The sequence below is a fragment of the Rutilus rutilus genome (genome assembly GCF_951802725.1).
Source record: "Rutilus rutilus genome assembly, chromosome: 14".
Classification (NCBI taxonomy): domain Eukaryota; kingdom Metazoa; phylum Chordata; class Actinopteri; order Cypriniformes; family Leuciscidae; genus Rutilus; species Rutilus rutilus.
In genome coordinates this window covers 32,217,076-32,232,520 of record NC_140219.1, presented here as the reverse complement: position 1 = coordinate 32,232,520, position 15,445 = coordinate 32,217,076, and the positions used below count along the sequence as shown (strand labels likewise).

At 37.0% G+C, this 15,445-nt stretch overlaps 1 protein-coding gene across 2 annotated transcripts in view; it reads right to left on the bottom strand.

Moving 5' to 3' along the window:
* Positions 1 to 11,560, bottom strand: part of LOC311303450 (interferon-induced very large GTPase 1-like) — a 48,886-nt gene extending 37,326 nt beyond the window's left edge. The window contains exons 1-2 of one of the 2 annotated variants that reach the window (XM_084429951.1): positions 11,425 to 11,560; positions 9,632 to 9,746 (exon numbers count right to left, since the gene is read on the bottom strand). The gene's annotated coding sequence lies outside the window, so the exon portion shown is untranslated. The remainder of the gene's footprint in view (positions 1 to 9,631; positions 9,747 to 11,424) is intronic. The other variant, XM_084429950.1, reaches the window with a different exon arrangement.
* Positions 11,561 to 15,445: the final 3,885 nt, after the last annotated feature.

Here is a 15,445-nt window from a genome sequence, read left to right as displayed (position 1 = left end):
TATTGTAAAAAGTGCTATATAAATAAAGGTCACTTGACTTAATAAATTTGACTAAGTGAGAATTGTGATGATGGCACTTGATCATGTATTGTATTTTACAGTTGGATTGTATCACTTTGTTACATATTTATGGTTTGTGATTTAATTTGTTGTTAAGCGTTGTATTTTATAGCATTTTCTGACCATGAGAATTGCATTAATTGTATTTTATTTCACATACAGAACCACATAATTCAGAGAGGTTCAGTGCTAACACCTTTGGAGCAATGCACAACATGTTGCAGAAATGTTCACTGCCCTTTTTGTGATAGGAGTATTTTTAAACAGACAAAATGGGACAAATTGAATAATCACATTAAAATCCACTATAAAAAGGATGTTGACGTCAGTATCAACTGCTCATGCTTATCACTTTTCTCAGCACAACATGTCTCAGTTCAGTGAACTGTTGGATTTACTGGAGTAACATATAGGCCTACGCCGGGATATTGGTTTATTTTGAGTCGAAGGGACTGTCAGGACAGGCATGTCCGAAAGTGAGTAACTTTAGTAACTTGTTGATCAGTGCTGACGCAAGACGCGAACTGTTTCGAACGATTCAGTCCGACTTAGTGAACTGGTTCGACCAGTTCACTAAAAAGAACCGGTTCAAAAGAACGATTCGTTCACGAACCGGACATCACTATTACTTTTTAACCCTATGGGGTCTGAGGTGTTTTTGGGGTCCTTGAGATGTTTTGACATGCCCTGACATTTGTGCTTTTTTCAGTTGCTTATAAACATATTAATGGCAAAGGTGTAATTACACTCTATTTAGCACAAACAGGGCTACCATAATATGTGAGCAACACTGTAAAAAAAAAAACTGTGAAATTTACGGTTAAATACCGGCAGCTGTGGTTGCCAGTATTTTACCGTAAAAAATATGGTGGCAACCTTTTATGTTTTACAGGACTTAAATTTACGGGCAAAAAAAAAACCACAATGTAAAGAAAACCTGTGAAATTTACGGTAACAAAATGTCAGCTTGGATGCCAGTATTTTACTGTAAAAAATATGGTAGCAACCTTACTTTGGACTTAAATTTACGGCAAAAAAATTAATAAATAAACAAAACATCAGCTGTGGTTCCCAGTAATTTTCCATTAAAAAACAGTAACAACCTTTTAGTTTTTACGGGACAACCCTTATGTTTCATTAGACGATAAATATTATTAATTTTCACTAAACTATTAAAATCTGCTTTATATCTTTGTAATGATAACCACCATAATAATGCAGGCTGTAAAAAAGAAAAAACACATTATGATTCAAAGTTCACCATTAGTTTTCAACAAGCTGAGGCACACATTAATATATATATACATTTATATAAGGTGCACAGTGTCATACACATAAATACAAAACACCATCATGGTGACACAAACATGACTCTAAATAATGCCATAAACATTCATTAAACAATATATAATGTAATATAAACCCCAAATGTACATAACTGATAACAAAAACTAAGAATAAACATAATTGTTTAAATGAAATAACATCAAATGTGAAGTGTTATGCAGGGAATTCTGGGAATGTCAATATAGAGAAACAACAAGAACTACAACTGACTTCAGACACAGTCTTAGATGAAATCCACTGAAGAGAAAAGAAGACATTAAATCTGTGAAGATCTCAGCAGAGGAGGATTAAACAACTCCACAAACAGCATTACCAGCTTCACTTATTACTAACCAGACTGACTTTATTTCTGTCAGACGTTTACAGGTCTGTTTGAGAATTAACAGAGGTTTAGATGTGTGATGATTTAATGAGTTTAGATGTTGATGATTTAATGTTTCATTTGAAGTTACCATGATGGTGATCAGTATTTGCTTTATTGGGGTCTTGACCCTTGACTTTCAAACATTAGTTTATCTCTGTCTGCTCTAACTGTGTTTATAAAACACATTGTTTATGGTAAGAAAATCAGAGAGAAAATGAATTAGGTGATGTTGACTGTATATTGATGATTACATAATCAACATATAGCTGCATTATTCACTGAGCTTATTTAGAGTCTTATCTTGATATTGTTACATCATTAATTGTAATAGCTTTATAATTTTGCTGCATGAGATCCATCATTGTTTTTATGATCTTAAGACTTCTGCATACAATAAAGGTTTGAACTACTGTGTCTTTTAGACACACACAGACATCAAGAATCAGCGTATGAATCTCAACAGTGGTGATGATAAAAGTGCAGTGCATGATTGGAGCCATCAATCAAAACTCACCAATATCTCCCAGCATGCATTGCAGCATGAATAAATTATGCTGATTTGCCTCAGTATTTTATTTTATTATTATTCTCTGCTTTTATTTTTTTATGTTTTTGTTGCAACTTTTTAGTAGCTTGTTTTGTGATGTTCAGAGTTTTATCTGATTATTTTGTTGATTGTCACGTCACCATTGTTGAGATTCATACGCTGATTCTTGATGTCTGTGTTGGTCTAGAGCAGGAGTGTTCTAACTCAGTCCTGAAGGGCCACTGTTCTGCAGAGTTTAGCAGATCATTTGCGTTTAAATAGTGCATGCTCTCCGTGGGTGTGAACACATTAAAATATAATAATGAGCTAAAATGAGAATGACTGACGTCTCTCTCTTTTTATATAGATTATATAAACATTTGTTTTTGTAATGAATTAGATCATTTAAAAGTACACACTTAAATGATTATAAATATATATAGATCATGCCTGGGTGAATAGTATTCGCTGAGTTTTGTTTAAGTTTAGAGACGTGCTCCAAAAATAATGTTCACGGAGACGGAGAGCCCGAAAGCACACCCTGTTTATTTGCTTTATTTTACAAAAGTACAAAAAATTCATCATTGTATTTACAAAAGTTTTATTTCGATTGTAAGTGGACACATACAAAAGAAGACATTTAACAGTTTATTTTTTCATATTTCTTAAGCCTGTATGACCAAAAATGTTGGAGTATTTTAAGTCTATTTTGCTGCTAGAAAAAAATCAAGCAAAACGTGCCAGTGCGTTTGCCAACCCCAGAGGGTTAACATCTTGAACGGGAGATTGTGCAGGGCACGATTCAAGGTTCGCAGGTCAAAAATTGGCTGTAACCCTCCGCCTTTCTTGGGTACAATGAAGTAGGGGCTGTAGAACCCTGTCTTCATATTGGCTGGAGGAACCTGGTTCAGGGTGAGGGTGTGTGGGAAGCCCTGATGGCGTCCCCGAACTGTAAACTACTGCCCGCTGGCGATAGAGGGGGACGGGAGTGGCAAGGCATGGAAGCATTGCTCACTGACATTCACGCCCTCTTGAGACTCAGAGATAGAGAAGCTGCTCTTACTGAGAATTTGGGTAATGCTGACTGAGTTACACAGTAATTACTGGGTAACGCCAGCGGCGGAACAGAATTTGATTAAACAAAAGATTCTCCGCCCAGCCCTCCACCAGGGAAGAGCAGCTGACTCTAGTTCATCTGTCTCAGGGCTGCTGAGACAGGTAGTGCTGTCTTCCTGCGAAGGCTCGACGTCACAGTAGAGCTGGCTATAATGGCGTTTTTCCACAGGGGACTGACACCCTTGGTGACTAAAAGACTGAGGGGAAGCTCACGAGTGACTCTGGTAGCACATCGGAACAAGCTCTTGGTTACCTCAGCCTGCTTCTGAACTGTGGAGAACCGCTGTCTCCAACAGTGTCGGGGAAATGCCACCTCGTGAGATGGGAGCATCGAGAAAGCGAACTTTGACGATGTCTCGCACCTCTGCAAGGTTTAGCCCTGGGGCGCTTCTGGACAACCATCGCCTCACCGAGGGCCAGCGCTGTGACTTAACCCTTTCACACATAAGTTTAAAATATTCTGGCTGACCCCCCAGCGTGAGTTTTTCAAGGCGACCGTTATTTAGAACGTTTCACTTTATGGTTTCCATGGTGACGCGTCATTGCTTGTCACGTGACACACCACAGCAACAACAAAGCTGTCATTTTTCCTTTTTTATTCAAAATATTCACAAATTTGTTAGATATGGGATGAAATATCTGTTATTCCGATTGTCAAATATATGCAAGTGGAAGTGTTTTGTTGTTTAAACAACTTCATAATGATCGCGTTAGTTCAGCTGTATGCGCGATGGGCGCCGCCATCTTAGTTTGTGCCGCAGACACAGTTCAGAGAATCAGATCTGTTGGATTTACAACACGTGAATTCATCCACTTCTCCCGAAATACATAAAAGTAAGTGGCTGGTGAACTGGGAGAAGAATAGAGTAAACTTTAAAGTTACTTAGACAATGTGTATCTGATATGAATAAAACGTGTCTAATTATAAATGGAAAGGATTATTATTGCCTCTTCCTTTGACATCAGTGTGTATTTTACAAACTCTAAATGTACTGTTTTAGTACTTATATGTCTGAAACCTAAAATAAACATTATGTGGTTGAAAACACTGAAAAGTTGTGATATATGACAGCTCTGAGCGCGCTTGTCCCTGGCTCAGCGTCAGCCAACGCGCGAAAGCACATTTGAATTTAGCAGTTGATCACGTGATGCAATGACCGTTCTAATCACACCGGTGTGATCGTACGCTCCAGGGACCAGCCTAGACTGATCACACCAGTGTGACCGTACGCTCCAGGGACCAGCCTAGACTGATCACACCGGTGTGATTGTATATCCGAAAGGGTTAAACCAAGGTCAGTCACTATGCGCAGCTCAACCCCGACTCAGAACTACCCTCGTGCATTGAGTGTTTTGGCCTTCCACAGACTTGTAGGGTGGCCATCACATGCAGGGAAGAGGCAGTCTGCAATTACCAAAGCCGCCCCACCCCCAAGGGTAGTGAGAAAGGAAAAACTTTCTCTGCAGATTTTGGCATGTTTGGCTTGCCATATTGGCGTCGATATGCTTCCATACTGTCAAAGTTTTTCACACACATCCGGGCAGGCACAGGGCCGGGGCAAAGCGATTAAGCGTTGCACTGCGCCCCCAGAGTAGCCCGGGAAAGTGTGGCTGTAAAGTCTGAATCTGATTCAGCATGAGCATGAGCACACACACCATTATAGTGGGAACTCAGCATCATCTTCAATTCCAGAGTGTAACAGGCCTCTCTTCGATGTAGCAATCGACATCTGATCCTCCCCTGGAGCCCCGAATGAAATGCTTGGTCCCTCATGATAAGGACCAGTAATCCCATACGAAAGCTGCCAGGCATACGAGACAGTGAACGTGGACATGGAACGTGAACGCTGAGCGGCTCAAGCCTTTACGAGAAAGGTGAGACGAACAACGTGATGACGTGGTCATGCTTTCATGAGAGAACATGAACCACCCACGAACGCAGTCTCAACATGCTTAAGCCCAGGCATGTGAAACAGTGATCGTGGCCATCAAATGACGACAGGAAACGACCGCATCCAGAAACACAGGGTTTGAATGACATCTTGAAAAAGACGCAGTATCAAACCGTGTATGCTCTTTCAGGAAACTGCTCTCTCTGGTGCTGAAGCACCCAGGGATGACTCTGCTACACAAACAGGACGCTAGTGCAAGCCTGATGTGAGCACTCACATTCTCATTGAAGGCGCAACATTCTGAGCTGTGAAAACAGCTGTTTTGCTCTTTGTGAGATTGTGGCCAGTGCTGTCTGCACTGTAACACCAACACCAGCTTGAAGAGACGTTCTCCTAAAGAAGAAGACTCATCTTTGAAGTTAAAACACTCTCAGATAAGATTGCAGAGCAGGAACAACCCACTAAGCAAAATTATGTCCGAAAGACGTCTTTTCAATGTCTTTGTTACAAAAATCAGACGTTGAAATGACGTCCACTGAGGAGCCAGAATGAAAGTTTTTATGACGTCTTTTTTTGACGTGTTCTGCACGTCCGATATAGACGTTCATCGAACCTTCGTACAAGGTTAAAAACTAGTTCAGATGTGGCCACTGTGGATATATTTCAACATCATTTATGGTCTCATTTAGACATAATTACTTTGACTATTGCTGTCAGATGATCTTAGTGAGAATTAACAGAGGTTTAGATGTTGATATTTGTTTCATTTGAAGTGTCACCATTGTGGTAATCAGTGTTTGCTTTAGTTGGGCTCTTGGTCCCCTTTCTTTTTACTTAAACTTTTCTTTGGCTGCTGTAACAGTGTGTTTGTGTAACACAATTGTTGTGGCAGAGATAGCCTAGAAAAAGTTTGAGGTGTTATCAGCTCAATGTTGATGACGACATAATCATCACAAAATGGGCCTTTAATATTGTGTTTAAAATTTTGTGTTTATATTTGGCATTAATAACCACCAACCTTGTGGAACTGCATTATTGGTGCCAAAAGCATTAAAATTATCACTTATTTGAAGGTGTATAAAAAGCATGTGCACATGATGTTTTGAGCAAGTGTATCATACAGTCACACACAGACATCAAGATTTTGGATATGAATCACAACAACAGTGACAATCAAAACAAAAAAGCTTGGGAATTAAGGATGAGTTTTTGTACAATGAAAGCAACCCATCATGCATTGCAGCATTAAACTTTTTTTTTTTTAAATTGTCACCATTGTTGTGAATCGATTTTTGTAACAAATACATTGAAAAGACGTCTTTCGGACATCATTTTGCTTAGTGGGAACATTCACCATCTGGCTCCGAAGCGAAAGACAAGGATGACGCACCTGGTGCTCATTATATATGCTTGTGCTGCGATGCACAGCAGCAGGTGCAATTATAACATGCCAATGTGCATTGGCTTGTTTAGTTACACTCGAAGTAGATAGGTCTCGAGCGAGATCCCCATTTCGTCAGTCATGGCGTACGTAAGAGTGACTGACGAAGGGGAACTGGACATGTTTTTATGTTCCCAGAACCAACACTGAATATTTGGAGAACGTTCTTATAACAAAAAATCTTTAAAAACCATTACCTTGATAATTCATAGTTTGAGCAAGAGTGTAGCATTGACTGTCCCATTAGTGTGACATGACATAAGTCCCTAGGGTGGGGTGGGTACACTGCAAAAAAATGCTTTTCTTAGTATTTTTGTCTTGTTTCCAGTCAAAATATCAAACATTTACCAAAGTAGTAAAAATGACAAAAGATATTAAGCATTGTTTTCTGAAAAAAAAAAAAAAATTAAGTGAGTTTAATTAAAACAAGCTAAATTATCTGCCAAAGGTGTAAGAAAAATAATATTGTTTCTGTTTGAATTAAGATTCTTTTTTTTTAGATTTACCCCATTGGCAGATAATATTGCTTCTTTTTTTTTTTAAGCATCAACTCAGTTCATTTTGATTAATTCCCCCGGAAAACGGAACATAATATTTTGTCATTTTACTCATCTAGTAAATACATCTTAATTTAAGACTTTTTAGATATTTCAACTGGAAACAAAACAAGTAAGAAAAAAATTTGCAGTGTAGTATGGGAACTGTTTCGTAATTCTTGTTCATTGTGTTTTGATTTTGTTTTTTGTTTTTCTATTTTTCTATTTTTTTGTTTGTTTCTTCCTTATTTTTATAATGAGGAATCATAAAAGCTATGTAAACAATGATTTTCAAATTGATGGATTCCTTAATAAAAAGATTTTAAACACAAAAAAGTAACTTGGAATTACGTGAAAAAAGTCAAAATTGCGAGATGTAAACTCAGATTCACTCCCAATTGTGAGATATATGTTTTGGTTTATTAATATTATTAATTCCATGAAAAAAAAAAAAAGCTTCCATAGAGCCAGATCATCAGCATCAGAGTCCTGAGACCAGCAGCAGCTCTCTAACACCAATTAACTGATGTAAATGCAAAATAAACATTCAACTGTGAAATTATTTTACAACGTTTGTTAAATAAATAAAGATGTCAAGAATCATGCCTCTGAGGTTCCTCCCTCTCACCACCAGAGGGCACCCTCACCTGAGCATTGACTTAATTTCCTATAACCCCATCCCTAGTACTGATTGCTACCACACCTGTGTTCCCTATCTACCGGATTTTTGGAACACCACTACAAATCCCATCCCCTTCCCGAAGTGCCCATCAAGGTCCCAAAAACGCCTTTTGGAATTTGCCATCACTCTCTTAGAAGTATTGTTTTGCCCCTGCTGACATAACTCAGCATTTCATTGTTATTTTGCCTTGCTGTGTTTGACCCTGGACTGTTTACCCTGTTTTGAATCTTTGCTGCCTGCCTATTGTTTCCGCCCTGTTTACCTAGATATTCTCTGTGATTGCTTGCTGCCGGCCCTGACCTCTTGCCTGTTTTGTAACTATACTTCTCTGTTTTGCCTTAGATATTGCTATTGCCAATATTGCCTGCCTGCCTGCCAGTATTTCTGCTTTTACTATTAATAAAGCCACACATGGATCCCAGCTCCACTGACTCGTCATTACAAGGGGATTAAAAAGCATCATTGTCTGCTACCCATAATCCCTCACACCTCAGTGTGCAATAATCAGGGTCCACAGAGAGTAACATGTTAATCTCATCATTGTATATTGATGCTCTTTTTCATCCCATGTTTACTTATCTAATTTCTTTTTTACACGATGACGATTGCTCTGATTGGTTTTAGGTCTATCCTATATCAGAGGCATTTGAGCGACGTCCGTTGGTGACGCCCCTTTGGAAATGAGTTATTAATGAAGCTTTGCCAGACCATAACTCAGTTACTACTGAGAATGGTCTGGTTTTAACCAGAGTCAAGAAAGATAAATTACGCAGTAAAAATTGACAGAAGTGAGAGGAAGAGGATCAGGCGTGACTTTTTACTGCGCCGAGTCGAAGTACTCCCAAAAGTGCTATTCCACCATACATTATAGTTATCCTTTTTAACCGCTTAGAAAAGCGCCACGTTTTATTTTGTGTCACCATACTTGGTCGTATAACTACTCGTGTAACTGTTTTTAAATAGGGAAAACGTTGATGTGTTTGGTCACTTCTGAATTCATTGCTGTTAGATAGCATTGAATATACTGGGCTAAGCTAAGTGCAATCAAAGTGTCACCGCACGCCAGAGCGATTACGTGCACGCACTGAGATGAGAGAGGTATGTATCAACTCGTCTTAGTTAAGAGAATAACATAGTTTAACACGAGAAAACGGTGGAGTATCCCTTTAAGCTAATTGCAATGTGCAAATCATTTTAAAAATCATCTTTCATATATTACACTCATCTTTCAAACATTAAACTTTTGCTGAGTTAAACAATCTTACATGTCTATGATGATAATATTATCACCTGAGCATACTTTTCTCATGATTATTTCTGCTGTTTCAATTGTGTTAAAATAAATTTACATTTACAACATTCAGAGAAAACTAATGTTAAAGAGTCAAGGGTCAAGAGCCCAAATAAAGCTGACACTAATCACGATTCTGGTGACTTTAAATGAAACATTCAATGAATCGTCAACACCAAAACCTGTTAATTCTCAATAAGAGCTTCTGTAGAGTCTGACAGAAATAAAGTCAATCTGGTTATTAATAACAAGTGAAAGCAGCATTTGAAAAAGACATTTAAATGTCTGCATGATGTGATTGGCTGCCAAAAAACACCCGTTAATCTTTAAAGGGTTAGTTCACCCAAAAATGAAAATAATGTCATTAATGACTCACCCTCATGTCGTTCCAAGCCCGTAAGACCTCCGTTCATCTTCGGAACACAGTTTAAGATATTTTAGTTTTAGTCCGAGAGCTTTCTGTCACTCCATTGAAAACCTATGGACGGTAGCTGTCCATGTCCAGAAAGGCAATAAAGACATCATCAAAGTAGTCCATGTTTCTACAGTGGCTAAATCTTAAGTTTATCAAGCGACGAAAATACTTTTTGTGCGCAAAAAGTAAACAAAAATAATGACTTTATTCCACTATTCATTTCCTTCTCTCTGGGCCTCGAATAAGTTCACGTAGTGTTTTAGCGCAGCGCGTCTGTGTTGTACGTCACACGTAGGCTCACTATTGGCCGACGCTGGTCATGTGTGATGCGTGTGACGTACAACACAGAAAGCTCTCGGACTAAAACTAACTTATCTTAAACTGTGTTCCGAAGATGAACAGAGGTCTTAAGGGCTTGGAACGACATGAGGGTGAGTAATTAATGACATAATTTTCATTTTTGGGTGAACTAACCCTTTAAGTTTTCATGAATTAAGATTTAGTTTATTTATTTGAATGTATTGCTTTTTTTTTTTTTATAGTATTTTATGGGATACCATATAAAATATACCTATATTTTTTTTTTCATAAACACAAACTGCCCTCCACCCAGTGCTATTCTATCCAGAGTTACATTTTAACATACATTGTGTGCTAAAATCTACACAACATGTGTCAAAATGCTATCTACACAGTCACATGTGTTGTTTTTTGACACATCTCTTTTTGCAGTGTAGTATAAGTACTTTTTAAACAGGATTCTCTGATAACTGTGATAATTTTGGTCACTATAATCATGAAATGAAATTTTCATGCCATTTCATCTCTAGTTATGATCAACTATGATCAACTAAAATCAACTATAATTATGTGTTTTTACAGTATAAAGTACAATTTTCTATAAATGTTCTGTTCTTTTCTCTGACATTTAAGGGTGATATATATATAGGCCTACAAAAACTATTTTAGGTCTAAAACAGTTTGGATATGAGAGTTATGAGACATTATTTAAGTAAGTATTGTATTACATGAGTTGCTCTTGGCCACTTTCATTTTTAAAAAGTATCTCTCAAATGAAAAAAGGTTGGAGACCCCTAGAGCAATACTCTAATGGAATTAGTGGCCTAAAGTCAGTCACACCTCGACTTTCTTTCAAATAACGCACATTTCATTCATAAAATTATAAATATAGGCCTATAGTTCCTGCACATTTTTGGTTTTCTGAATTGTATGAAATGGCTAATAAAAATAGGTAATACAGCGCTCAAAGGGGGTCTCGCCCAGGGTGTAATTCAATGTAGATCTACCACTGCATTTATATACCAGTTCCATAGCCTATTGTGCCATTATTGAACCATTAAACATTAAACTGATATTAAATAATACAAATGTTGAACATATACTGTAGCCTACAATTATAAAACAGAACCTAAAAAAGATGTGCTTGTCACTTTCACAAATGTTTACTTGATACACGTATAGTTATATATTATATATTAAATTAAAAATGAAACTAGCATTCAGGTGACCTACATTTACATTTAAATCCTCAAAATGGTCACAAGTCAATTTGTCAACTAGATGTGAAAATTGTGATGTGATTTTATTTTTTTTATTCAATCTTAAATCTTTTAGATTTTACAATTTGAGACCTCTATTGTCACCTCGGGCTGGGGATAATGTTTGTCAATGATTTCACTCATTTATCATTTAACTGGCTAACACTAATTGTGATGAAGTCAAATTTGACTAACCTGAAGTGAATCTGGATTCCAAACAGCAAACGAAGGTTCTCTGCTGAATATCATACAACAGTAAGGTCTTGAATCCTTAAATCACATGAGTGATGTAAGCCATTGTAACTGCATGTGTTATTCTGCTACAGTCTGTGGTAAACTGTGTAAGTCTGTGTCTTAAATACTTGTAATTAATTTATGCAAATCTACATGTCAGCCAATCAGAGGTGATCTGTAGGCTACTGTTTTCTAGTAAATCACATGACAGTAAGGAACCCAGCAGGCACAGGATATATAGCGTCGGTCAGACGTTGGATTTTGGTTGAAAATGAAAGTCGGGTTGATGTCTAAATCCAATGTTTGTTAGACGTCAAGCTCCAACATTGGGCTGTCGTTGAATTTGGTTGGAATAAACCAAACAAAAAGGTGAAATGCATGACCGTACACTTATTACCAGCCTCACTTAAAACTAACCAGATTTACTTTATTTAATTTCTGGTTTAATCAAATCATATTTTGTATTTTAAAGTCACCATGATGGTGGTTAGCGTTTGCTTTAGTTGTGCTCTTGACCCTTGACACTTGACACTTTAATGTAAATTTTTCTCTGACTGATATAATTGTGTGTAACCTTTGGCATTGTAAACGGGATAAGAATACCCGTTTATACTTGGATATAAACTTATATTCTATAGGCTACTCCACATAAATATGTGGGGGGAAAAAATCTGAATGTGTAGATTGTGTGATGTGTAGACACATAATATTAACATTACCTCTCTGTGGCAGCAGCAACTCTTTATCCTCATTGTCATGTGAAGATGAGCATTTGGTTGAGTACACTTTATAGCACTATTTGTCATAATTTCTGGTGTATTGAATAGGCTACTTACAACTTCCTGGGGTTCTGTTGGGACAGGAGGCTCCAAAAGACATATATTACCATCAGAAACTGTTGGGACCAACAAAAAACCCAACCCAACCCAAAGTAAAATAAATGGAAATATCAAAAATAGCCTATAAAAAATGACACATGTAAACCTCTTACATTTTATGAAGGCCCTTGGATCTTCGGGAGTGACTGGCTCTGAAGTCCCTCCACGAATTTCCTCAGCCAAAAATGCTGCTGCACTGCTAGACACTGGATGCTATTTAGTTATTTAATTTGTCAAATGTAAAGTCAGGTAGCCTACACCCATGATATGCTCAAGCCTTACCTAATTGAATTATGTTTTTATATTTCATTTTCAGCTGCTGCCATGTTCTTTTAATACCTGCAGGATTGCACCTACATGAAAATTAAAATTAGGTTTAATAACATACTGTTCTTCCAGTTTCACCTCTGATATTATAACAGTTGGGTAAGTTACTTGTATTACTAACTACAAATGACATCTTCAACAGTGTAATTAGATTAATGTCTACTTATTACTAATTACTAAATCCCATATCAACCTCAACCACTTGAACAGGAGAGACAAGAAACTGCACTTTTAATGCTTTCAAATAAACAATATACAATTGCATGAATTGTTCTTGAATTGACCAAAGTGTGTAGAGGGAGAAGGTTACATTAAACATATACCTTTTAAAAATGTATGTTAAATATACAGAATTGTTCTATAGTCTAATGCAATTACATCAGATTTTACTTTAAATTACAGAAGAATTAAGAGTAAGTATTTAGATTACTTGGTAATTAACACTGTATAACTAATTAAAATGTAAAGGTGAGAAACGTGCAGACCTCTTTTTGTCTGGCGCTGTTGCCATGGTGACTCATAATATCTACGCTCCATTGATAAGGGTTTTTTATAATTAGACTCTGAATAAGATCAGGGATTCAAGCAATTACATGAAGATATCATCCTCATCATCAATAAACAGCCAACAACACCTGGGGCCTGTTTCAGAAAGGAGGTTCAACCAACTCTGAGTTAAAACTTGAACTCTGAGTTGACTTACCCTGAGATGGGAAACTCTGAGTTTTCGGTTACAGAACAGCTGAAATGAGTTAGTTCAATCAACTCTGAGTTGACCTACTCTGAGTTAAGCGCGTGCACCACAACTATAAAAAGCCATTATCAATGTAGCGCAGATTTTATGAGTCACCATGGCAACAGCGCCAGACAAAAAGAGGTCTGCATATTTCTCACCAAGCAGAACTGGATGTGTAATCTAAATACTGTAATTTAATTACAGGGATTACTCTTAATTCTTCTGTAATTTAAAGTAAAATATGATGTAATTGCATTAAACTATAGAACAATTCTGTATATTTAACATACATTATTAAAAGGTATATTTTTAATGTAACCTTCTTCCTCTACACACTTTGGTCAATTCAAAAATAATTCATGCAATATATTGTTTATTTGAAAGCATTAAAATAGCAGTTTCTTGTCTCTCCTTGTATTGTTCAAGTGGTTGAGGTTGATATGGGATTTAGTAATTACCCAGCCAGCACAGCCATGTGGGGCCCAAATGGGTTTGACCTGGGCTATCTAACTGGGACCCAGACAGTTTTGTCCTCGGTTTCCATGTAGGCCCCACATGGGTTTGCCCAGATGAAATGAACACTGCTTAGTGTGCACACTACAGGCTGTTTAATGTAACACTTAATCAGTGTTGGAGGTAATGAGATAATTAAGTGATTGAATAATGATAGTGCATTATTGATGAACACCTGCTGTTAACAAGCATAATCACTGAAGGAAAGAGAAACACAAGAACTACTTCCAGCCACTGCCTTGGATGAAATCAACTGAAGATAAAATACATTACATCTCTCAAGATTGGATTAAACAACTCCACAAACAGCATTACCAGCTTCACTTATTAGTAACCAGACTGACTTTATTTCTGTCAGACGTCTTCAGAAATTCTTATTGAGAATTAACAGAGGTTTATATGTTGATTACTTATTTGAAAGTAATAGTTTGATTTGATGTTACCATTGTGGCGATCAGTGTGTGCTTTAGTCAGGCTCTTGACTTTTTAACATTAGTTTTTCTCAGGCAGCTGTGTCTGTTTGTTATGGTGAGAATAGCAAGATAAAATGCAATCAGATGCTGTAAGCTGATTGATGATAAGAATATAGGCATTGTCATGCAGTGGCTTAACTCACTGATATTTTGTGTATGGGTAGTATGTCATTCATTTTGTTTTATTGTTGTGATTCTACAGCAAGAGATCCAGCACAGTTTAATCAGAAGATCAAATGATTTTTAAAACTCCAGTTACACATGTTGGACTACTGAAAGTTCTACTCGCACACAGACATCAAGAATCAGCATATGAATATCAACAATGGTGATATGCTTCATGCTGCAATGCATTCTGAGTAGGGCTGGGCGATGTATCGCACAATATTGTTAGGCGCATCTCGTTAGTAAAGCCGGTTCCTTGATTAGTAGTAAATCGCCATCACCTGCTTTCAGATGGAGCGGTGTTAAATTAACACTCCTGGGGCTGGGAGTGTATATGAGTCCACACTCAAGAGTGTAAAGTGTTAAAATATGAGTGTTAAATTAACACTCAAGAGTGTTAAAGTTAATGAGATAATTAAGTGATTAATTTAGTGATGATTGAGCATTATTGAAGACACCTGATGTTAACAAGCAGAATCACTGAAGGAGAAAATCACAAATTGTAAGTTACCATTATGGCGATCATTGTTTGCTTTAGTTGGGCTCTTGACCCTTATATGTTTACTTTAAATTTTACTGTTGTTTGTCTGCTGTTATTGATTTATAACAGTTAAATGAACAAAGTAAAGTGTGATCTGATAGTGTTGATTATGTTTTGACATAATCATGCTGTCATCTGAAAAATGAAACTTATTGAGATAGTTTGGTTTAGCTTGTTAGCAGCAGCTTTGTGTTTCTACAGCATATGATTATCAGTACATTACTTTTAATCCAATATATTTAATAAACATTGTTCTGATCAAAACACTTTCAAATAAATTCATTTAGAAACACAGACATCAATAATCAGCCTGTGAATCTCAACAATGGTGACAACTAGATGTACCGCA